The 26,562-nt window shown below is 40.4% G+C and overlaps 1 long non-coding RNA gene across 1 annotated transcript in view; it reads left to right on the forward strand.

The window, feature by feature from the left end:
- LOC122476796 overlaps positions 1-26,562 on the forward strand; it is a 115,116-nt gene that overhangs the window by 33,780 nt on the left and 54,774 nt on the right. The window lies entirely within an intron of this gene.

Here is a 26,562-nt window from a genome sequence, read left to right on the forward strand (position 1 = left end):
GGTGTCAGAAAGTAAGAAGCTGTTCAAAGCACGAGGTGGGGATAACTCAAAAGGAAACAGAAGCCACGTGTTAGGGGATTCCACCGACCAAATAGAGGATAATTTGGGCATCTAAATAAATGGTAGTATCTGAGATTTTATCCCTTTAAATAAAATAAGAATCCATGAGTCCATATTGATATAATAATTAAAGAAGAAATAAAAGGAGAAGGGTAAGGTCCTTCTTGGAGTAGAAAGCCAACTGATAAATTGTACAAGCAATAATGGAGGTAGAAAAGTATCATTTGGCAACCGTAAGAGTAATAATGTTTTCAGGCAAGAATCAACCAAATCTAGTGTGTAAAGGTTTGAGGATATTTACATGGTTTCAAAGTATCTCCCCCATATGAAGCTTATTAATTACAAAGGGGAAAATAGGTCACAGTGAGAAAAGGTTGGCAGATTATCACCTTAATCAATGACCAAAGTTAACATCACCGATAACGAGACTGATAACATCATGTGTCTCCTGATATGATGCATAGAGAAGAATCCGACATCACTTCAGGGTTATCCTTAACCCAAGATGCATGACCTAAATATAATCAAGGGGTGACACTAGGCAAACTCAAGCACATCTCTTTTCACATATCTGTATCTATATAAAAATCCGTTACGTTGCACTGATACCTCCAAATCCAAAAAGTACTGTTAAAATACATACTTAGGGGCGCCTGGGTGGCGCAGTCGGTTAAGCGTCCGACTTCAGCCAGGTCACGATCTCGTGGTCTGTGAGTTCGAGACCCGCGTCGGGCTCTGGGCTGATGGCTCAGAGCCTGGAGCCTGTTTCTGATTCTGTGTCTCCCTCTCTCTCTGCCCTTCCCCGTTCATGCTCTGTCTCTCTCTGTCCCAAAAATAAATAAACGTTGAAAAAAAAATTAAAAAAAAAATACATACTTAAAATTTTTTTTTCAATGTCTTGAAACGTAAAGGAAGATTGTGTTTCAGGTTAAAGGGAAGTGACAATCGAATGTACCACGTATTTCTGTATTTTATCATTATAAAGGACATTATTGGGACAACTGGCAAAATCTGAATGGGATCTGTAGATGGATAAATAATATTGTGTCAATGTTAATTTACTGATTTTGATCACAGTACTGTTATGGCAGAGAATGCCTTTGCTTTTAGGAAATACACACCAAAGTCTTTCAGGATAAAGGGCCATCATGTCTACAACTTACTCTCAAATGGATCCGCAAAATAGTCACAATGATATGTATATGAAAATAATAAGTATGTATTTGTATATTGCGTGTATAAATAATTACACACGCAATAATATTGCAATAAATGCGTGTATAAATGCAATATGCGTGTGTGTATAAATACACGTACGTATGTAGGAAGGTCCCTACCTTGCACAGATATCTTAAAGATTAAAGAGAATATTTATAAAAGGATTAGGCCTGTGCTTGGTGCATTAGAGATGTTGGATACATGTTAGTGATTGGTGTCATTATTGGCAATTAAACCTTAGTTTCCTCACCTCTGAAATGGGATTACTTATGCATCCCCTAGAGACTATTAACTAAGATAATGTTTGTAACAGTGAGGTGTGAACCTTAATGTTCTCTGGAAAAGGCAATTGGTAATTACTAAAATTATTTTTCAATTTTAGGATACTTCCGTAGTGCTTGTTGAGCAGTCGTATTGACTCATTTGATCTTCATAACAACCCTATTGAGCTAAATACTATTATTAGCTCCTATCATAGGTCAGGAACCTGGGCAGAGACAGTAACTCACTTGCCCAAGGTCATACCGCTAAGAAGTTGTAGATCCAGGCTTTGAGACAAGGTGGTCTGACTCTAGAGTTTGCATTTTCAACTGCTATGCTATGTTGACTGTCACTTCTTTTGCTACTTCACTGTAATTTCACATATCTTGACACCTTGTTCCCCAGGTTTTAAGAGGCATTAGGCTGGTAATGTCCCAGGGTTTGGTGACAATATCATGGTAGCCCTCCACGTACTACTTAACACAGTGTCGTTTGGGGTTTTGTATAATTTTTTAGACGCTCTCTTTCGTTTCTTTTTTCTTTTTTTAAAATTTATTTATTTATTTTGAGAGAGAGAGAGAGAGAGAGCGAGAGCGAGAGCGAGCCAGCAAGGGAGGGTCATAGAGAAAGAGGGAAAGAGAGAGAATCCCAAGCAGTTTGTGCGCTGTCAGTGCAGAGCCCAACGTGGGGCTTAATCCCATGAACCACAAGATCATGACCTGAGCCACAATCCAGAGACAGACTCTTACCCTACTGAGGTAGGTAAGCCACCCAGGTGCCCCTTTTCATATTGAAGGAGGCTTTTCCCTCTTGTGTATCATGCTTCTATTCTCCCTAATGGAAAACTATAAGGAACCTTTCTCATTTCACTTGTTTTTTTCCCCGAATCTTCCCCAGATCTGCACATAGTGGTCCACGTGTGACAGAATAATGATTTTATACAAGAAATGGAGCATAATGTTTTCCATTTTGTTTCCAGTCCCATTTCTGAAAATAACCGGCCTTTGGTCAGTAATTTGAGAGGCTGAGCTATTAGGCCTAATAGTTTTGTCGGACAAAACCGGTGCTCTCAATCCTGTCGCTGGGTAAACTATTAAAATAGGGCTCTGAAAGTGATTTCGGTGGGGAGGCTAGAAATATTTGTTTCTCTTTTGCTTTACTTTTTGCTTTCTTTGGTTGGAGCTAGATGATTATTCTAATCATTCTCTGTTTTATGTGTTTAAACATGATTAATAAATTCTGAAAAGGTGACAGTAGACACATAATAGCCCCTGGAGTTTTAAAGAGATAGTGTGACAGTGAAATTTCTGACTTCCCTAAAATTCTAAAATATGAATTAAATTTTGGCAAATTAGCTCCCAAATGCTAACTTTAGAAATCTACAGCTTAGCTCTGCTCCCAAGGGATTACTCCCTCAGTTCACAAATTGGCAAATATATGAGGCAATCATGGCTGCAAGTAAGAAACAAATCCTCTCTTGTTCTTCTTTCTTTATTTGAGAGAGAGAGAGAGAGAGAGCCCACGTTGGAGAGAGGGGGAGAGGGAGAGGGAAAGAGAGAACCTTAAGCAAGCTCCACACCCCGCCCAACGTGGGGCTCAATCTCACAACCTTGAGATCATGACCTGAGCTGAAATCGGGAGTCGGATACTTAACTGACTGAGCCACCCAGGTGCCCCTCCTCCTCCTCCTCGCTTGTTCTTTTAAGCCTGTAATGAAGTAGTTGTGTTTTAACCATTTCTCTTTTAGGAAATTAGGAAGTGTGACTCTTAGTATGATTTCATCCCCTCTTTCTCTTTTTTAAAAAGGTTTATTCATTTAATTGAGAGAGAGAGAGAGAGAGAAAGAGATGGAGAGAGAGAGAGAGAGAGAGAGAGAGAGAGAGAGAGAGAGAGAGAGAGAGAGGATCCCAAGCAGGCTCCGTGCTATCATCACAGAGCCTGACACAGGGCTTGATCCCACGACCTGTGAGATCATGACTTGAGCCACGATCAAGAGTCAGACACTTAACCAACCAAGCCACCCAGGTGCCCCTTATCCCCTCTCTTAAAGAAATAACCAGCATACGATGAAGGCAGTGGGGAAACAATTAAAAATAACAACAAGAGTAGTTTGGTGTACTAAAAGATGCTTCACACCTCTCTGGAGATCTGTTCAATTTTCCTCATTGTAATTTCTCTGTGTTCAGATTGCATGCTGTGGTCTGAATGTTTGTGTTCGCCCCAAATTCACATGTTGAAATCCTAACTCCTAATATGACGATATGAGGAAGTGGGGCCTTTGGGAAAGGGTTAGGTCAGGAAAGTGGAGCCCTCATGAATGGGATAGATGCCCTTATAAAAGAGACCCCAGAGAGCTCTCACACCTCTTTGACCCCGTGAGGACCCAGTGAAACGACGGCAGTCTGTGAACCAAAATGTGGGCTCTCACCGGACGCCAAATCTACTGGAGCCTTGACCTTGGACTTCCCACCCCCCGAAACTGTGAGAAATACACTTTTGTCATTTATAAGCCACCCGGTCTATAGCATTTTGTTGTCGAAATCAGAACAGACTAAGACAGTGTGTCATCTCTGTCGATCCTTATTCAAGTTCACTGATTCTTTTCTTCTGGGATCTCAAACCTGCTATTATATCTCTCTAGTGAACTTTTCATCTCAATTATTATATTTTTCAACTCCAGAATTTCCATTTGGTTCTTTTAAATAATTTCTATCTCTTTATATTTGCTGCTTGATGAGTAATTGTCATCATAACTTCCTTTAATTCTTTAAGCATGGTTTCCTTTCTTTGAACATATTTATAATAGCTACTCTGATCTCTCTCTCTGCTAAGGCCAACATGTGGGCCCCTTTGGAGGTGATTTATATAGCCTGCTTTTTCTTCCGTTTTTAGGTTACAATTTTTTGTTTCTTTGCATGTCTTGTAATTTTTTTATTGGTAACTACACATTTAGGATAATATTGCAGCAACTCTGATACTGACCCAACCCCGGGGGGTTGTTCTCGTTGTTGTTACTGCTTGGTCATTGGTTTATTTATTTAGTAAGTCGGCTGGACTAAATCTGCAATGTCTACTTCCCCTAAAATGTGCAGCCCCTGAAGTCCTTGCTCAGATTTTTTCCCCTTTGGTTTTTTTCTTTTAGCCTGGCTACCTGTACTCACCCTTGAGTGAGCTGAAACCACTTATAGGTCAAAGGTTATGCTTAAGCACACTTAGCCAGTTACATCTCTTTTTCTACCACTGTGTGTGTGTGTGTGTGTGTGTGTGTGTGTGTGTGTGTGTGTGGTTGGATGCTACTCTCACAGTTCAAGGAATTTACATTTTTTGGTCCATGGTCCACCAAGGGCTAGTAGCTTAAAGGCTCCCTCTTTGATAGCTTCTGGGAAAGCACAGCCTTGGGCATGCAAATAGTCTCACAGATTACCAGGGATGACTGTGATATTATTTTTAGGCCTGACCTCCCCAGAGTCACCCCTGGATCAGAGTAGTTTATTGTTCAGTGTTTGGTCAAAGGTGTGTTTAAGGCCGTTGTGCCAGTGAGGCTTCTGCCCTGTGTTGGGGCATCTGTGTGTGGTTTGGGAATGCTTCCAAAAACTTTTTAATGTTTATTTATTTTTTGAGAAAGAGACAGAGACAGAGAGACAGAGTGCGAATGGGGGAGGGGCAAAGAGAGCCGGAGACAGAGGATCCAAAGCTGGCTCTATGCTGAGAGCAGAAAGCCTGATGCGGGGCTTGAACTCACAGATCATGAGATCACGACCTGAGCTGGAGTCAGACCCTTAACCCACTGAGCCACCCGGGCACCCCTGGGGATGCCTTCAAATCTGCCTTATGTTCTGCTCAGATTGGTCATGACGGGGGGCAACCTAGCACGCACTCAGCCTTCCCAACCCACCAGATCTGACTATGATGCTAGGAGGGCTTTTCTTTACTGGCCCTCTGCGTTTCTCTCTTAATCTTCTGGCTGCTCTGCTTTTTGTGTGTATCGTGGAGTTACCAGTCTCCTCTTATTCTCCACCAAGATCTTCATTGTTTTCGGTGGACTTCTCCATACTCCAGTCCAAGACAAAGTAGTCCTCTCCACACAGCTGTGGAGCTCTTTGCCCTCGTGGACTGCCTTTCCACACAGGGAGGGACCCCTACTCCACTGTGCCAGAGCTGGAGCCAGGGATGGAGGGTTCCTGGAGTGACACCTCACCCTATTAGATTGCTACTTGGCGGGGGTGGCAACCTCTGATATTCTTCCTTTGCCACCCCAGGCTTGGAGCCTTTGTCCTGTGAGCAAGCCAGCACAGGGATGATTCAGGCCAGTATTCTTGGCTTGCCTTACCTGGGGCAGAGCGTTTACTCTGTGAAGAGGTGCTTGGTGAGGGAAGAAGGACCCAGTCCTCTTGGCAACTGCTTCCTGGAATAGAGCTTCTGCATCAACAAGATGGGGAGATGAGAAACACTAATATCTCGTCCCTTCCAGGGTGAAACCGTAGCCCCAGACCAGAAGCTGTGCAGAGAGGGAACTCTGGTCTTTTTGGTGGCACATGACCAAGTTAGAACTTCCATAACAGAGCTGGGAAGGGTGGGCAAGTCTTTTGCTGTTCTAACAGAGATTTAGTAAATTCACTTCTGAATGTTCTTTCATTAGCTACGTGCCCATAGGACCACATCCAAAGATTTAAAATGAGTGGTTTTATTTTTAATTTTTATTTTTTTAAGTTTATTTATTTATTTTGAGAGAGAGAGAGAGAGAGAGGAGGGGCAGAGAGAAGGAGAGAGACAGAATCCCAAGCAGGCTCCGTGCTGTCAGTGCAGAGCCCAATGCTGGGCTTGAACTTGTGAAACTGTGAGATCGTGACCTGATCCAAAACCAAGAGCCAGATGCTCAACCAACTGAGCCACCCAGGTGCCCCTAAAATGACTGTTTTACATAATTTTCAGTGCTTTTCCCACCATTCCAGGTGTTTCAAGCAAAATGGCCAGTGGTTTACATTTCTGCTTGTGTCATAATTGAGTGTATGTGATCCAAGTAACAGCTCAAAATCATAGCTAGATCCAATAACCCAAGTTCAAAATTGGTTCACTAAAGAAATGTGTTGTTAAATCACCTTACTGTTTCCTTGACGCCTTTTCTTTCGATTCTTTTGTGCCTCACTGATCCTCCTTCACCCCACTCTATCTCCCACCCCACCCCTTGCATATACCATAGGCAGTCCTTGGGTGGTTGTGAAATTTCCAGAACAATTATGCTACTGACAAGGCACACATAGCTTTGAGTCTTTCTGGTGAGTACAGAGTTCCCAAACATAAATTTTGAACTGGTGGGCTGGTGTAGTGAAGAGAATCCAGGCCTGGACATAAAACTCCGTTTTGGGCCACAGCTTGGTCACTTCCTGGTTGGGTGTTCTCAGGTATGTTGGCCAGTCTTTCTGAAGCTCAGTTTCTGCATCTGAAAACTGGGAATAATAATGCCCTGCAGGATGTTGTGAGGAATCAGTATAGTCAGGTGTGGGTAGAGCCTGGTATGGAACAGGGGCTCAGTCTACCACGGCTTCTTACCATCCTTATTATCTTTGCTGTTGTTAAAGAGAAGTTGGTTATTAGGGTTTCACTTATTCTTTTCTGTAGATTGTTGCTTAGCTTCTTGTTCTTGATGGTATCTCTTTTGGGTATTATGTTGTTCAGTTGATGCATGTCCTCAGCAGTTACATAATATTGTGCTCTACCTAATATTAAATTCAGTACTTTACATATTATTAAAAGGGCAGAGCTGCCTTGGAGATAGAGTCTGGATTTCTGGTCATTTTTTCCTAGTTTGCGATTTGAGGGTTCCTACTTCCACCCAGCTTCTTGTCTGTTGGTGTGGCTGTCCCGTTAATGTTGGTTATCAGAACATCTAGAAATAGTGAAGTCGTTCATTAAATTAGTAGTTTGGAGTTCAAAGGGCAATTTTTTTTATGTAAGTGTTTTAAAAGATTCATATCCTTCCAAACGTAAGCAATTCAGTAAATCTGTCCAGTCTCAGTGTGTTATGATTGGCTGGATTAACCTCCTTCCCTTCCTCTTCCATGCAGAGCTCTGTACTGCAGCCACGGGGACCTGGCTAATGTCCACCAGGAGTAAACAAAGTAGTTGGTTCTAGACCGACATTTCGTTTCCTTCAGTTTGTTCATGAAATTCATAGGAGGCTGAGTCTACTGAGAATATATCTGGGGTGTATGAGTGTGCGTGTGTGTGTGTGTGTGTGTGTGTGTGTGTGTGTATGTTTGCTTTGGGAAGAGGGGTCTGAATGAGGCCTTGGAAGTTCATAGAGAGGTCATGACAGCTCATCAAGGATCATAATAATTACAAATTACATTGTGATTACAATGCCAAGGCCTTATTCTAAGTGCTTTATAAGTATTAATTCATTTAATGCTCCCAACAACCCTGTGAGGTAATTATGATTATTATTCCCATATTAGAGATGAGGATACTGAGGCACAGAAAAGTGACTTGCCCATGGTCAAACAGAGTTGGCATAGAAACTAAGATGGCCAGCTCCACAATCAATAATGTCAGTTACTGTGTTGCCTCTTGTATAATGACGTGACCCAATAATTGTTCAAATGGCTTTGTATTATTCTTTTTTTAAAAAAAATGTTTTTTATTTTGAGAGAGAGAGTGTGCACTCATGAGCAACCAGAGGAGGGGAAGAGAGAGGCAGAGAGAGAATCCCAAGTGGGGGAGGGGTAGAGGGAAAGCGAGAAGGAGCCCAAGCAGGCTCCACCCTGTCAGTGCAGGGCCCGACACAGGGCTTAATCCCACGAACTGTGAGATCATGACCTGAGTGGAGATCAAGAGCCAGATGTTTAACGACTGAGCCACGAGGCGCCCCATGGCTTTGCATTATTCTTAAAGCTACATTGTTACATTCTTTTTTTTTTCAAAAAATATTTATTGTGGTAAAATACATATGCTATAACATTTACCATCTTAACATTAAAATTTTTTTTAATGTTTATTTTTGAGAGAGAGAGAAAGAGAGAGTGTGTGTGTGTGAGTAGGGGAAGGGCAGAGACAGAGAGGGAGACGCAGAATCCAAAGCAGGCTCCAGGCTTCAACCTGTCAGCACAGAGCCCGATGTGGGGCTCAAACTCACCAACAGCAAGATCATGACCTGAGCCGAAGTCGGATGCTTAACCGACTGAGCCACCCAGGCGCCCCCCATCTTAACATTTTAAGATGTATATAGTTCAGTAGTAGAAAGTACTGCTTTCCTTTTTAAGTTTATTTTTGCTTCTCCCCTGCTTAATTTGGTGTAATTGACAAATAAAGATCGTATATGTGTAAGGTGTACATTCTTTACCCAAATAAGCTAGGTAGAAGCTCCGCAGTGAGGAGACAGCAAGGTGTGCTTGTCCTGAGCCTTGCCACTGACAGTGGCCGCCTGGCTCAATGGGGTCAATCCTGGGGGGGGGGGGGTTCTGCTCTCAGTCCTAGCGGGAGAACACATGTGTTGGACTCCAGCGCCTCACCCCTTCGTCCCCAGAGATGGAGCAGAGGCCGCTGGGAGGGAGGCTGGTGGGGCAGTTGACAGGTCAGAGCTCTCTGGGGAGCTTCTGAGTGAATTTTTCAGGGCAAGGGGCAGAGTGCAGGCTGATAATTTAGAAGTCCCAGCGCAATGCTGAAGTGACATGTGTGGGAAGAGGGGGCAGGGCAGTTCAGGGCCCACCCTGAGGATCGCTCTGAGGCCAGGTCAGCGTGAGAGCAGCTGTCTCTCTTACTAGAACCTGAGATGTTACAGGGAAAGCAGCCACTCTGAGAGCAGCGGAGCTCAGCGGGGCAGCAAGGATGCTGGAGCAACACTTTCATCCAAACTGGACCTTAGGTAGGTCCACAAGCCACCAGCTATCCTGACTCCGGGTCTCCCATTAATCCACCTGTTCTCCACCACACATGATACGGCTGTTTGCCGGCTTCGGCGGTGTGTGTAGACATAGGGTGCATTCTATTTGTGTTGAATCTTCTGTTCCTGACGTTGATTGGGTGTTAGTTCAGAAGGTATTTCTCTGATGTGATGTAGGCCCCCAAAGAAAACAGCTAAAGAAACTATTGACCATAGACTTCAGAGTCAACACAAGCACAGGGTGATAATTTGTTAGCCATCAGTGAAAGATTTTGGTTGGCCATTTGCCCTATTGGGGGAAGGCTGGAGAGGAAACAACAAAACCTCTCAAAATCCATCCTAAATTCAACAGTATGTAATTGTACCAAAACAAATACAAGGGGAGTATTTTCTACCCCTATCTTCGGCCTCATGAGAGCCTTTTGCTCCCTTGTCACGAAGTGTCTCTCCTGAAAGGATATTGTATCCGATGCCTTTAAGAGGAAAGGACCAAAAAAAAAAAAAAAAAAAGCTAGAGGGTACACACAACTAGGATGCCCTTTCGCAATGGTTAATTCAAGCAAGGGGCTTATCTAGCTCTTTGTCTAATCGAATGAAGGCATTTGATGCCTGTCTATATTCAAATTGATTTCCTCTTACAAAATAACAAGTGCAAATGACCGCTCAACATGGATTGATTGATACCGTACCCCAGAGGCCACTGGCTGAAGATCCCAGTCTTTGCGGACGGCACGGTGCAGTCCCAGTTGGGAGACATGGGAACAGAGGAGCCTGCTCAACTCTCTCCCGCAGGAAGACATGGAGCCTCTTTGTGCTTCCGGACCTGTTGCTGAGACCCAAACTGACCCTGTGCTGATCGGGCTTTCTGTTCTCTTGCTTCCATTGCCCCCGAGCTCCCTCTTCTCCTCTCGCTCCTTTCTTGACCTTTGCCCCCCTTTCTTATTTTCTCCTCTCGGCTTCTTCTTTTCCCTTCAAGTTTTCTATTGTTGTCAGGACATAGTTTAATTTGCGTGTCCTTCATGGATAACAATGTCGAACATGTTTCCGTGGCTTATTTGCGATCCTTATATTTTCTTTGTCCATCTTTTCATTTAGTTGTTTGCTTTCTTTCGGTGGAGTTTGAGGATTCTGTCTTTCTGTACAGATAGATAGATAGAGATTTATGAATAGATGTCTAGATAGATATAGATATCTTGAGATATATATACGGGATATAACTTCATCGGCAAATATTTGATTTAAAAATATTATTTTCTCCCACTCTACGGTTTGTGTTTTCATTTCCTTAACATTTTTCTTTTGGAGAACAGGAGTTTTAAATTTCAAGGAAGCAGGATTTATCCCTTTGTTATTTTATAGTTTGTGCTTTTTGGTGTCTATCTGAAAATGCCTAACCTAGATCCCAGTGATTTTCTCCGATATTTCCTGATAGAAGTTTTTATTTAGGGGCACCTGGGTAGCTCTGTCGGCTAGCATCTTGATTTCAGCTCAGGTCACGATCTCACGGACACAAGACCGAGGCCCTCATCTGCCTCCGCACTGACCGCGTGGAGTCTGCTTGGGATTCCCTCTCTCCCTCTCTCTGTGCCTCTCCCCAACTTGTGTGCTTGTGTGTGCACACACATTCTCTCTCTCTCTCTCTCTCTCTCTCTCTCTCTCTCAAAATAAATAAAATAAAACATTAAAAAACACGTTTTTATAGTTTTACATTTCACATTGTTCTTAATGATTTTGAGTTAATTTTTTATGTATGGCACAAGGAATGGATAAAAGTTGATTTTTTTTGCATGCGGATATCTAGTTTTTCCAGAACTATTTGTTGAGAAGACTATCTTGTCTCCATTGAACTGCCTTTGCGCCTGTGTGAAAAATCACTCCAGTCTGTACATGTAGGTCTATTTCTGGATTCTCTATTCTGTGTTACCCGTCTATTTGTCTATCTTTATGCCAATACCACACTGTCTTCATTGCTGTAGCTTTATATTAAGACTTTAAAAACAGGTAGTGTTAGCTCTCCAACTCTTCTTCTTTTTCAAAGTCATTTTGGCTATTCTAAGTCCGGTGCGTTGTCGTGTGAATTGTAAGGCAGCTTTTCTCACGCCCTGCGAAAAGCCTGCTGGGAGCTCAAGTGGGATCACATGAAATCCATAGATCAGTTTTTGGAAATTTGATATCCCAGGCATGCCTGGGTGGCTCAGCTGGTTAAGCATCTGACTTCAGCTCAGGTCATGGTCTCGAGGTTCATGAGTTCGAGCCTCACATCGGGCTCTGTGCTGACAGCTCAGAGCCTGGAGCCCGCTTCGGATTCTGTGTCTCCCTCTCTCTCTGCCCCCCGCCCCCAGCTCACACACTCTCTCTCTCAAAAATAAACAACAACAACAAAAATTGACATTTTAACAAAATTAAACCTTCTAACTCATGAATATGACATAGCTCCCTATGTATTTGGGTGTTCTTTTGTTTCTCTCAGTGGTGCTTTATAGTTACAGTGTTAGATTTATTCCTAAGATTTCGTATTTTGGTGCTGTTGTGATATTTAAGATTTTGTGTTTCATATTATCTGTTGCTAATATATAGAAAGGTAATTGTTATGTATATTGATTTTATATTTTGCAGTCTGACCAGCCTCACTTATCAGTTCCAGTAGCTTCTGTAGATTCCACACAAATGATTATGCCATCTGCAAATAAAGGGTTTTGCTTTTTCTAATTCATGTACCTTTAATGTCTTTTTCTTGCTTGGTGTACTGAGCAGAACTTCTAGTACAATGTGGAATAGAAACAATGAGGGTATACGTCTTGCTTTTGACTGGTCTTAGGAGGAAAGTAGTCTAGTACAATGTTGAATAGAAAATGATGAGGGTACACATCTTGATTTTCATTGGTCTTAGGAGGACAGTAGTCTGTTACCATCAGTTATGTTAGCTGCAGGTTTTTGGTATATGCTCTTTACCAAGTTGAGGAACGTCCCTTTTATTCCTCAATCTGCTCAGTGTCTCTGTCAAGAATGGATGTTGGCTTTTGGCAAATTGTTTTACTGCATATGTTAAATTCAGCACGTGGTACTCACTTTTTTTTAAGAGGGTGAATTACATTGATTGGTCTTCAAATATAAAATCAAGCTTGTATTTCTGAGACAAATCCCATTTGGTCATGATAGGCTATTCTCGTTATATATCATTGGATTCGATCCACTGGTGCTTCGGAAATAATGTCTATATTGATGCTCATGAGAGACTTCAGTCTGTATTTTTCTTCTCTATTTTTTAAATTTTTAAAAAAAGCTTTTTTAAACATTTATTCACTTTTGAGAGACAGAGAGTGAGCAGGGGAGGGGCAGAGAGAGAGGGAGACAAGAATCTGAAGCAGGCTCCAGGCTCTGAGCTCCACGTAGGGCTTGAACCTCCAGACTGTGAGATCATGACCTGAGCCAAAGTCGATGCTTAACCACCTGAGCCACCCAGGTGCCCCTGTATCTTTCTTCTCTTATAATGCCTTTGTCTTTTAGTATCAGGGTAATTCTGGTCATATAGAATTAGTTGAGAAATATTTTCTCTCCTACATTTCCTGAAGGAGGTTATGTATAATTGTTATTATTTCCTTCTTAAATGTTTGGTAAAATTCAACAGTGAAGTCATCTGGGCCTGGCGTTTTCTTTTTTTTTTTTTTTTTTTTTTTAATTTTTTTTTCAACGTTTATTTATTTTTGGGACAGAGAGAGAGCATGAGCGGGGGAGGGGCAGAGAGAGAGGGAGACACAGAATCGGAAACAGGCTCCAGGCTCCGAGCCATCAGCCCAGAGCCTGATGCGGGGCTCGAACTCACAGACTGCGAGATCGTGACCTGGCTGAAGTCGGACGCTTAACCGACTGCGCCACCCAGGCGCCCCTGGGCCTGGCGTTTTCTTTTGGGAAGGTTTTAAGCTGCAGGTTCAATTTCTTTTATAGATATAGGGTTATTAAACCTCGAATGAGACTTGGTAGTTTGTATCTTTCAAGGGATTTGTTTATTTCATCTCACCTGTCAGATTTATTGACATCAAGCTCTTCATGGTATGTCCTTGTTATCTTTTTAATATCTGTAGTATCTAGAGTGATGTCATCTCTCTCATTCTTGATATTAATAATGTATGTCTTCTCTTTTTTGCCTGATCGGTCTGACTCGAGATTTACTTATTTTGTTTCTTTTCTCAAAGAACCAGCTTTTGGTTGTATTCATTATTTTCTCTTTTGCTTTTCTGTTTTCTATTTAATTGTTTGCTACTTGGATCTTTATGACTCCCTTTGTTCCCTTAACTTTGTTAGCATTTGCTCTTTTTTTCCTACTTTCTTAGAACCTGAGGTCTTTGATTTGTAGTCTGCTTTCTTTTCTACTGTAGGCATTTTGTGCAATAAATTTCTCCTGAAATACTTCTTTCATGGCATCCCACAAATTTTGGTATGTATCGTTTTTATTTTAATCAATTAGATTGAATCTGTAGATGGCTTTTGGTAGTAGTACTGCCATCTTAACAATATTAAGTCTTCCAGTGCGCGAGCACAGGATGTCTCTCTACTTACTGATTTACATTTTTAGAGAGATTAAACACTTCTGAAGAGCATTTTATGTGAAGCAAATGCTTGAAAGTTTTTGCTTTCTTTTTTTTTTTAATTTTTTTTTAACGTTTATTTATTTTTGGGACAGAGAGAGACAGAGCATGAACGGGCGAGGGGCAGAGAGAGAGGGAGACACAGAATCAGAAACAGGCTCCAGGCTCTGAGCCATCAGCCCAGAGCCCGACGCGGGGCTCGAACTCACGGACCGCGAGATCGTGACCTGGCTGAAGTCGGACGCTTAACCGACTGCGCCACCCAGGCGCCCCTAAAGTTTTTGTTTTCTAATACACAATGCGTTCTACAAATTCATGTAAGAAAATGTAGATACGTGAGTGCAGAAACAAAATTTCCTGTGGTCCCATAACGTATAGAAAGCCACTGTTAATCTTTTGGAATATGTATGTATCCAAAATATTTTCTGTGCCTTTACGCCACTAGACACATGTTCCATTTAAAGAACTGGAGTCACTTCTAAATGCTGCTTATATAACCTGAGCCACTGCTTAACAAAGATCCATTAATATATCTGTATATCAGTAAATACACATTTATACCATTATTGCCAGGAGCTGCAGTGTATTCCAAGTCACTGTCTCACCATGCTTCTATTTTATTCCACTTGTTCGCTTCCAAACAAAACTGATGAAAACATTTTTAAAATAGGTCTGACTTTATCTACTCATAATAGAGAACAGGACCCCAAATGCATTTGCATCTGGGAACCACAACTAGACACACACACGTTATCAAATGCACCGCATAATTGTGTCTCTTTTCTGACATTTGGCCCCACTGTGCACAGGTTCAGAGCATCTTCCCAATTAGTATGACCTGAGCACAGCACCAAGTCTATGAAAAAAGGGATTCCAATGCCCTCCACCCCAGTGGAAAATAAGCAGGTACAAAGCATAGATAATCCTACTATCATTCATTCAGTCTTGAAACACTTAGTATAGAGTAGTAATGTACAAGAATAAACACATACATGGCTTTTACTATTTGATTTTTTAAAAACCCTTTCTCTTAGTTCTTCCATGGGTCTGATTCCATTATTAACATTTTGTGTGACCCCATTGCATAATTTTTAAAAGGGATATTTCCAATCCAGGTTAATATCATGGCGTTAATGTTTTTCCAAAGCACAGAAAATACAGAGGCTTACACACACAGCAATATAAGTTTAGTTTATCATTTAAAAGCCAATCAGTATAATTCACCACTTCAATAGAGTTAAAGAAACATTTATATGAACTTCTTAATAGATGCAGCAACACTACTTAACAAAATTGAAAACCCATTCCTGAATTAAAAAAAAACCCACAACTCTGAAAACTGGGACTAGAAGAGAATTTCTGGAACTTGTAGGAGATTTATATGAAACCTCAGCTAAATCATATTCAGTGGGAAAAGACTGAATGCCTCCTCCTAAGATTAGGAGCAAGGCAAGGATGCCCACTCTTAACACTCTTGAACTTGAAGTTCTAGCAAATATAACTAAGCAAGAAAAAACTTAAAAAAAAAATCCCAACTGGTAATAAGAAATTAAACCATCTTTATTCATACAGAAAATAATCATTTGCATAAAAAATCCCAACTAACCTACAGAAAAAAATTACAAAAGCACACTAATAAGTGAGTTAGCAAAGTCTCCATACAAGGTCGCTATACGAAAATCACTTGTAATTCTATATACTAGCAATGAAATACTGTGAATTTTTAAATAAATTTTAAAGTACCATTTGCTATAACTTCAACAATGGCATACATAGGAAGAAGTTTAACAAAATATGTGCAAGACTGGATGCTGTAAGGAAAAGCATTGCCGAAAGAAATTGTTAAAGATTGAAATAAATGGACACATAGGAAGACTCAGTGTTGTCAAGAAGTCAGTTCTCCCGAGATTTATCTATAGATTTCACACAGTCAATTAAAAAAAGTCCTAGAAGACTTGTTTTGTTATAAATTTACAAGCTGATATTCAAACTTATATAATGATCAAAGGATCTAGAATAGTCAAAACAATTTTAATAAAGAACAAAATGTGACGATTAACACTACCTGATTTGAAGATTTCTAGTAAATAAGAGAATAGACAGAATAGAGTCCAGAGACCCAGGCTTATATGATCAATTGATTTTTCACAAAGGTACCAATGTGATTCCATGGGGACAAAATTATCTTTTCAGCAAATGGAGCTGAAACAATTGGTCATCCAGATGCCAAAAAAAAAAAAAAAAAAAAAAAAAAACCCAAATGAGCCTCAAACTTTATTTCACACCATATGTAAAAACTAACACGAAATATATTATGACCTAAATGTCAGAGCTAAGATTATAGAAATCCTATAAGAAAACATAGGAAAAATTTTTTGTGACTTTGAATTAGGTAAATCATTCTTAGGACATAAAACCCAAACCATAAAAGGCTATAAATGGATACACTGAACTTCATCAAAACTAGAAACTGCTGTTCTGCCCAAGCCCGTAAAGAAAAGGCAAGGATTAATCACAGAGTGGGAGAAAATATTTGCAAAGTAGATATGGTAAAAGACTTGTATCCAGAACACATATAAAACTCAGAATCGATAGTTGGAAGACAACCTTAAAATTGAAAAATAGGTAAAATATTTGAATAGACACTTAACCAAAGAAGATACATGGACGATCAATAAGTGCAGAAAAAGAAGTTCAACTTCATTAGTCAATAGTGAAGTGCAAATGAAAACCACAGGGGGCTCCCACTACACACCTACTGCAGTGACTAATATCTACAACAAGACAAAATCTTGTCAGTGCTGGTGAGGGTGCACAATAGCTTCAACTCTCATACATCGTTGCTGGGACTGCAAAATAATAAGCCATTTAAAAAAGTAATTTGGGGGCACCTGGGCAGCTCAGTCAGTTAAGCATCTGACTTTGGCTCAGGTCATGATCTCACAGCTCGTGAGTTCGAGCCCCACATTGGGCTCAGTGCTGACAGCTCAGAGCCTGGAGCCTGCTTCAGATTCTGTGTCTCCCTCTCTCTCGGCCCCTTCCCTGCTCGCACTCTGTCTGTCTCTCTCTCAAAAATAAATAAACATTAAAAAATTTTTTCAAAGTACTTTGGCACTTTCTCATTAAGTTAAGCATATAGCAATGACACACACACACACACACACATCAATCCAACTTGTAGGTAGTCAAGAGAAATGAAAATATATTTCAAAACAAGTACCTGCATGCAAGCATTCACAGCAGCTTTATTCATAGAAACAAAAAATTTGGAACAAATCAAATGTGTCTGTTGAAAGGATGAATAATTTGTGGCATTGCTAGCCAGTGGAAAACTACCGAGCAATAAAAAGGAATGAACTACCAATACAACAAAAGAAAAAATATCAAAAGCTTGAGTAAAAGAACTCAGAAACAAAACACACCACGTTATGTGATTCCATTCATATGGTATTCTAGAAAAGGCAAAACTTTGGGACAGCAAGCAGATCAGTGTTTGTCAGGGGCTTAGTCTGCGAGGAGGGGACAGACCTCAAGGGAGCACAAACGAACTCTTTGGTGTGATGGAAAATATTCTGTATCTTGGTTGTGGTGGTAGTTATGTGATGCATGGCTGTGTATTTGTTTCTCAAAACTCAATGATCTGTATGCTGTAAAGGAATAAATTTTACTTTATGTAAATTATTCTTCAGACAAACTGGTTTAAAAGAACCGTAAAGCGCATGACTTGGTTTGGGATTCTGCTCTCCATTTCAAGCCTCCCCTGCCTATCTGTCCATTGTACCTGACCGTCTAAGGCTTATGTGGTGAGATTCCCAACATCGTGTTGACCAAGCCTATCCTATGAAGCGCTCTGAGCCTCTCTCTACCAGCCGCAGCATCAAAACTTACCTGCCTCATGTCTCCTTCCCAGAGTCCACGGTTCTCAACTAGCTGTTCAGGTGGAGATTTTCACCCCTATTTATTTTTAAAAAAGAAGTCCCCTAGTTAGCCACTCGTGGTAGCTGTTTCTTCCACATTAAGGGAGGTCAGTGGACTCTTCTGAAGATACACATTCAGAGAAGATACTAGCTCTGATAGAGGCAAAGGAGTAAGTTGTGGGGTAGTTTCAGGACTCCTTTGAATGTATCATTACCAATGTGGAATATCATTCCACGTGTATTTGCAGTTAAACATTAACGAATGGTCTCTGACTCCAGATGTGGAAGGTACACGTGAGGAACACCTGATATGGGCCATGTGTGGTATTTGGTTTCGACTTGAAATATGAACAAGTTCTTGGCTTCAGTACATCATTTCACCTAATGATAACTGCAGCCTTTATGACTGTAAACTACTGCCACAATGCTTCTTCTCTCTGAAATTCCCAACCATAACTTTGCTACCCCCACCTTTCTTTACCCACATTCTAAGGACCACTAGTAGCTTGGGTAGGAGCTAAAATTTCCATTTTAGGGGAGAGAACACCGACGTCCGTGTTAAAGGTTAAAGTACCTCTCTAGCAAATAACAAAACCTTTATTACAAAAATTCCAAAGCTCTAGCTTTTAAGTACACAATACAATGTATTATTAACTAGAAACACTATGCTGGAAGTATAGCCCTGGGACTTCCTCATCTTGTATAACTGAAACTTTGCACCCTTTGACCAACAGCAACTCATTTGCGCCTTCTCACAGCCCCTGACAACCACCATTTTACCTTCTGCTTCGAAGAGTTCGACTATTTTAGATAATTATTAGTATTATTATATTCTATACCTCAAACTTTGCTAAGAGAGTAAACCTTATGTTAAGTGTCCTTATTACTTAAATAAATCAATAAATAAGGTAGGAGGAAACCTCTGGAGGTGATGGACATGTTTATGGCATATATTGTGGTGATGGTTTCATGGATGTATACTTATATCCAAACTTATCTAGTTGTATACATTGATATATGTAGCTTTTTGGCCATCGATTATATTTCAATAAAGTTTTTTTTTTTTTTAAAGCTCCAGCTATAGGGGCTCCTGGGTGGCTCAGTCAGTTGGGTATCCAACTCTTGGTTTCAGCTCGGGTCATGATCTCACAGTTCGTGGGTTCGAGTCTCAAGTTGGGTTCTACACTGACTGATGGTTTGGACCCTGCTTTGGATCTGCTCTCTCTGCCCCTCCCCCACTTGCACTGTCTCTCTCCCTCTCTCTCACTCTCTCTCTCTCAAAAAGTAAATAAATGTTTTTTTTTCAACATTTATTTATTTTTGGGACAGAGAGAGACAGAGCATGAACGGGGGAGGGGCAGAGAGAGAGGGAAACACAGAATCGGAAACAGGCTCCAGGCTCTGAGCCATCAGCCCAGAGCCTGACGCGGGGCTCGAACTCACGGGCCGTGAGATTGTGACCTGGCTGAAGTCGGACGCTTAACCGACTGCGCCACCCAGGCGCCCCAATAAATGTTTAAAAAGTGTAAAAAAAGAAAAACTCCAGCTATAGCTTACTCATCCCAAACAACAGTGGACAGTAAAGACGATCCTTTGGTTTCATTATCATTGGATTTGACCTGTGTGTTTTCAGGACTGTTCTGACAGAAAGGAGAGTATTCCTGAATAAATTACTGGATTTCTCTGGGGTGCAAGGAAAAATCCTAAAGGGGAATATAACTATTTTCTCTCAGAAATTAAGATTTCCAGTAAGAGTGATTTCATGCTAAAAATACCAAATATAGTTATTTTCATTTAAAATTTAAAAAAATATGCACATATATAATATATACTATCTATATAATCTGTGTATATATATGTGTGTACCTACATATATATTAGATTAGGATTAATTTACTAAAAAACAAAACAAAATCCAGGCTACTTAACATACCTTAACAATTCCAGCAGCATTAGGCCGTAACGTTCAGTGAACATAGCACAGAGGATATTTATGTCCCATTTTATTTGATGTCACCTCATCCTGTTTACATTATGCTTTGATGTATTCATAGGATATATATTGCCTTCAAACATTCTTGTCAATAACATTTTCTAAAGAGGAGCCAACATTCTAGGAAATCACTATCGTACTTCAAGTTGCAAGAATGTTTTAATCTCTTATGACTGTTTGCCTCCAATCAGAAACTCTCATATCTTATCGAAGCAGACTCTGTGCAGATTCTTCTTATGCCATTGTTTAGCTTGCAGGATCTTCCAGCCATAAAAACTAAATTCCTTTTTTAGGATGAGTGAATAAACATGTATTTCTGCTTAACTTACTCAGCAGTTCTACAATTAGTCCAAACATATTCCAGTTATAATTGAACAACCTTACCAATTTTTCTTCAATTTGTAAATGTAGTATGAACAATTATAAATGTATCATATAAACTAATACATTACAAATTTAATATCTGTCAATTGTTTACTATGTGAAAAGCACTGTACTAGGTGCTAAGTTGGGTATTACAATGATGTATATGACATCATCCCTGGAATCAAAGACAGTAGTAGGAGAGAAAACATGTATGCAAATAACTGTAATAAAGGCCCTAGATTGTAGTTATGGCTCCAATAAAATACTACCGAAGTTCAGAGAAGGGATCAGGAAATGCATAATGCAGGATGTGGCATTTGTGTGGGAGTGGCGACAGCATATTGAGGCTGAAATGGAGGTCATGTAATGGTGAATAGATTGCAACCAGGCTAGAAATTTAGGCTGGTATCAGAATATGAAAAATCTTGGATACCACAATAAGGAATTTGGCACTTCAAGAAATCAGAATTTTGCAATAGATAAGATACTCAGCCCCTCCTGCTGCCATTGGCCACTCTTCCTTATTCCCTGGAGACTTTGACTCACAGCATTCTCCATTCCAAGCCCTGCCATCATCATCCGTGGTGACTTCAAATGTCCACAATGGACAACCTTTCCGATACACTGGTCTCTCTATTCCTTAATCTTCTTCAACTCTCCACTTCAACTACCCACTTTCAGGTCAACACTTTGGACATCGTCATTACCAAACACTGTTTCATCTCTGAAATCTGAAATTCAGATTTGCCATTCTAGCGATGGCCACTCATTTCTCCAGTTCTTTCATTCTGTTGCTCTTATTACACCTGTGTTTTGGTGGCATCGAAACCTCTATCAGTTTTCTCTCGTGACTTCCTTCCCTATGTAGCCTAGATCCTATTGTCCATAACTTTTATATTCTTAAGAATCCTCAACTACTTGACCCGTAATTTTTTATTCACACCTCTTGGCAAAAATTCAACTTTTGGGTCAATCTATCTATTTGCTCTCTCTACATCTATATCAAGGTTGATGGGAAAAAAAAACCCTCTCCAAAATACAGAAGAATTACATGATGCTTTCCCAGTATCAACTGGGGCATCCACACTATTCAGCAGACATGTATTTCACTGATCCACTGCTTTTCTCATTTCTATTCCAATCCTATGCTCTCATTGTCAGAATATGACCTCAGCTTCTGCTTTACATAAAATCTAGAAGCCATCTCAAAGAAATTTTCTCAACTTCCTTGTATGCCAACTATAAACATCCCAGCCTCTACATTCAGTATATAGCTGGTACCTGAAGCCATAGGAAAGATTTACATAGTTCAATTGATATTGTTTATATAGAACATTGATTTTCAATATTTGTAGTGTATCTGGGATACACTGAATTCCAATGTAGATTCTTGGGTGCTGTGAGATTCTAAAATAGTAAGTGGCAATGAGATTTACGTTTTTACCGAGCACTTAGGCTGTGATGACACATGACCCACTTGTGTTCCCAGATCCACACCTTGGAAAATAATGATGTACTGGGGTGCCTGAGTGGCTCAGTTGGTTGAGTGCCCAACTCTTGATTTCAGCTCACGTCATGATCTCACAGTTCGTGAGTTTGAGTCTCATGTTGGGCTCTGCACTGACAGCGTGGAGCCTGCTTGGGATTCTCTCTTCCTCTTTCTCTGTCCCTCCCCCACTCACTGTCTCTCAAAATAAATAAAACTTTAAAAATAATAATGTAAAGTTAGAATGGAAAAGGGCTAAGAGCAAAACTTGGGGCATATCACCCCTTAAGAGGAACCCATATGGGTTATCAAGAAGGGGAAGATAGAGAGGAAAACCAGGGGAATATTTTACCACAAAAACAGGGGGAGAAGAGGTAATTTCAAGTAGGCAGGTGAGATCAATAATATCAATTATCCCAGAGATGTCAAAAAATATAACAAAATAGGTCTATTGGATTTATACTAAAAGGTGGGGAAGATAGTTGTTGAGTTGGTAAGAAGGATTTCACTATGGGGGAAATGGTAGGCTGTTGTTGCTTATGGAAAGAAGTGTAGATAATGTTATGTATGCAGCGAATATAGACTTTTCAAGAAATGTAACTACAAAGGTGAAAACATTAGGGCAGCAGTTGGGAAGAGATTGTGATATTTTAGACTGAAGACTTTTGGAGGGTAGAGCCTGTGCTTGTGTTTATCCTTAGAACCCAGTCCAGTTCCACTAAGTGTTTGTTGAATGAAATAATTACTCTAATTGTATATACATATGGTTCTCTCCACAATAACAATTTGATTTAAATAGTCCTCAAAGACTCTTAGTGGCAAAGTCTGAGGAGACAAACGGTTGGTGCTCCCTAACTGCTTAAGTTCATTAGTGATTGGGGGAGGAAGAAGAGGGAGGGTGTATTGTTTTCAATAACTGAGGGGCTAACTAGTGGGGCCCCTACTGATTTTTTGTTCAGTTAATATTTGAGGCAGAAAATATGTGACAGTAGGAAGAAATGAGTGTAAAAATGTGGCTGGGGCCAGATCAGACAGGGTTTTGAATTCCAGATAGGATATTTGTTATGCCATGCAATGAAAAGTGTCTGAGCAGAGAAGTGACAACATGCATAGGTGTTTAAGTGGATGTTTCAGGGGTACCTGGGTGGCTCAGTTGGTTAAGTGTCTGACTTCAGCTCAGGTTATGATCTCATGGTTGGTGGGTTTGAGCCCCATGTTGGGCTCCGTGCTGCCAGCTCAGAGCCTGGAGCCTGCTTCAGAGTCTGTGTCTCCCTCTCTCTTTGTCCCTCTCCCACTCACACTCTGTCTGTGTGTCTCTCTCTCAGAAACTAAAATAAACATTACAAAAATTTAAGCGGCGATTTCAGACTTAATTATTTTAAAGCCTGTCTTTCTGGTATGAAATACACCCCCTTCACGAGATGTGGTGGAGTGGACTGTAATAATATTGTAATAACTTTATATTGTGACAGATGGTAACTGGACTTATGGAGGGGAGCATCGCATAATGTATACAAACATTGAATCGATATGTGGTACACATGAAACTAACATACTATTATTATATGTCAATTATAATTCAGTAAAACAAAGCAGGTTAGTTTCATGTGTACCACATATCGATTCACGTTGTGAGGATTCGGGAAGCTAACGTTCGCAAAGTATTTGACACAGGTTAAGCACAAGATACGTGTTGGCCCTTATCGCTGTTGTTCTGGAGAATTATGGGGAAGTCCTGCTGGTGTTCTCTCTCTCCAGCCAGAAACAAAGCTTTTTTTTTCTCTCTCTCTCAGAGCTCTTCACACTTGCGATACCCCACGTGAAGAATTGGGTATCATGCGATACCCCACGTGAAGAATTGGGGTGAAGGCAGATAGAGAGTAATTGTTGCCAAAAGCTTGACTACTCCTATAGTGGGGTTTTGGTACGTCCATCCTAAGCCTTTTTTAGATTTGTGTTTCAAGAAAGCTCGTAGGAAACCCGGGCAACATTGGCCACTGTTATCATTCCTACTCCAGCTGACACAGATATGCCCAGACTGAGAAAGTTTTATGCCATCTTGAGGAATGTTGTTGATTGTCGAATAAAAAACCACTCTCCTGTAGAGGGTCTGCGCACTCTGCAGCTGCGATCACGGGGCGAGAATCCCTAGTGCCTTGCTTCCATATTAGTGACAGAAAAGGAAGTTGGATCTATCCTTGCATTCAGTAGGGCTTTAAAGAGTCTGCTAGTTATCCATTGCCTGTCACCAAATTTTATGTAATTTTTCAAAGGATTGAGCTATAAAATGCCTTTTGGGGGCACACAGCACTTAACATGAGCATCTTGTTAACGATTTGTTTAGCTGATTGCCTTTAGCTAAGATGACATTACCCATCAGGCTTTGTTTCAAGCCCTTGGATATCAAATGGGAATTTTTAAGCAATTAGAACGGTAGCACCTCTTGCTTTTGAGATCCCCAAAGCAATAAATTGATGTTTAAACTATTTATAATTCAGTAGTGGCTGAGAGGACAATTTGCTGTGTATTTCTTGTAGCACAACTACATCAAGTTTTTCCTTCAGAAATTCTTCAGTTGTGCTAAGATGGTTTCAACCATTTCCATTCCTGGTATGGATTTTAATACTCAAATATTACTTAATGAAAGAGTTGATAGATCTTTTATCATAAGTCCATTCTCAGTACCAAAACATTAGAAACTGGGTTTCAAGATGTGACCTATAAAAACAAAACAAAACAAAAACCCCTAACAGTGAGGGAATGGGGGAATATCAGAATAAGGTCTTTTATCTGGGATAGCTTTTCTAACACACAGACCATTAGTTTCAAGAGCTGATACAGAAACTAGAACATAGAAATAATAGCAACTTTCTATTACTTTGTATTTATTAAGCTATGTTTTTCTCCTTTGCTTCTCCTTTTCCCCGTTCTCAAAAATTCCTTGGGTATGAACTTTGCCAGGACAGCTATATAATTTGTGGGTCCCAGTACAAACTGAAAATGTGAGCTGTCTTGTGCAAAAACTATTAATGTAAAGATGGCAACGGGAGAACATTAAACCAAGTGCAGGGCCCTTCCAAGTGTGAAGTCCTGTGTGACTGCACGAGTCCTGTTTCTAGCTTTATAGAATCCCGATATGGGAAGCTTTGCAGGTTAAATATCACCTTTGTGTTGAGTCACAGGTCCTTTTCTTAATGTCTTTCATGCTCTATCTTTAAATAGAGCAATATACTTATTTTGGCATTGTAAGAATCCTCTATGCTTTCTTTCCTTTCAGATTTTGTCTTTGATCCTTGCTAAAATATCCTTTGGATGTGCATTAAACTTTGATGATAAAGCACCCACTCAGTGTTTACTCTCACTGGGACTTGTCTTTTTCCTAGTTGCAAGGTTTGTGCTGACCAGTTTGATATTGGAGTGCATATGTGGGTTTTTTTTTTCCTGTTTGTTTTTGTAATCAAAAATATACACGACTTTTCTTTTGTTTACGATTCTGGGTTTTGAAACTTGAATCTTAGAGCTAGTTCTCTCACTTTTCACCTAGGGACTTCCTTTTTTAAAAGATTTTATTTTTAGGCAATCTCCACACCCGATGGGGGGCCTCGAACTTACAACCCCAAGATCAAGAGTCCCATGCTCCACCTACTGAGCTAACAAGGTGACCCACCTATGAACTTCCTTTTAATACTAACCCTATCTCCACATATAGCTTGCTTTGTTCTAACTGTTACAGCTCAAAGCTTTGACTTGATTTTTTTCATCAATTATTCAATAGTTGGATTGAGGATCTGCTAAACTTTTCATATAACAGATTGGTTTAGTTGCATATCTTTTCTAGGTTGTGTTCATTCTCTCATGAGGAGCTCTTGAAATTCATAGGTTTGTTCCACATACGTATATTCATTAGGAGAAGACTCTGATTGCACTGCTTATCGAGAAATTACAAGTGTTCTTAATTTCCCTACTAATGGGTTTTCTTCAGTGACCTTTTTTTTTAGAGATTTGTTTTAGAACATTATTACTTTTCTACCTGTTACTTTTCTACTCCCTTGTTATCTCCACAAATACTACCCTATCACGTGTCTCAAGATCCCTGAAACTTTTTTTTATTAAGTCTCATTTATAGAAGTGCCTAGTACAAAGCTACGCATGTAGGGAGTTATCCGGGAAGATTTCTCTTAAGGTATTCTTAAAGTAGGCAATGATGCAGTCAAGATAGTCCTTTTGGGGGAACATTACTTACGAGAAGATCGGGTTTCTTGTTCTTTGACTTCGTAGCAGAGAACCCAGACTCGGCCTTTGCTTCAAGTCTGAGACCAGACTCTGTAGGCAGGTGAGAGCGAATCATGCCCCTGAAGGAAAATCGTACTCGTTAGTGTTTCTGAGATGAACTCTATCGCTTTCAGTTCCTAGCACCACTGTTCTCCTTAGCCACAGAAGAAACTCTCACTCATAGTAGACTGGGGCTGCTGGTTACAAGTGGGGAATACAAAGCCATGTCTGCAGATAAATCAGCCAGGGATTGGAGCTCCCTGTAAATATTATGTGGCCCTAATTAATTGCCGACCAAGCTGTGCAGCTCACTCGAGGTCTTTTGCTTCTTTGCTGGCTGTCAACTCAGCTCAGATTCTTCAAGGTTCACCATACTTTTGGAAAGCAAGCGGGTCACAACACGTCGTAGAGCAAGGCTGCTATTCTTCTAAACCTCAGTGTATATTTGGTAGAAGCCATGCATTAGTGTCATATGATATCAAAGAAGCAAAGACTCTAAGTTGCCCTCCGAAGACGGTCGGCCC

Source organism: Prionailurus bengalensis, chromosome X (genome assembly GCF_016509475.1).
Source record: "Prionailurus bengalensis isolate Pbe53 chromosome X, Fcat_Pben_1.1_paternal_pri, whole genome shotgun sequence".
Classification (NCBI taxonomy): Eukaryota; Metazoa; Chordata; class Mammalia; order Carnivora; family Felidae; genus Prionailurus; species Prionailurus bengalensis.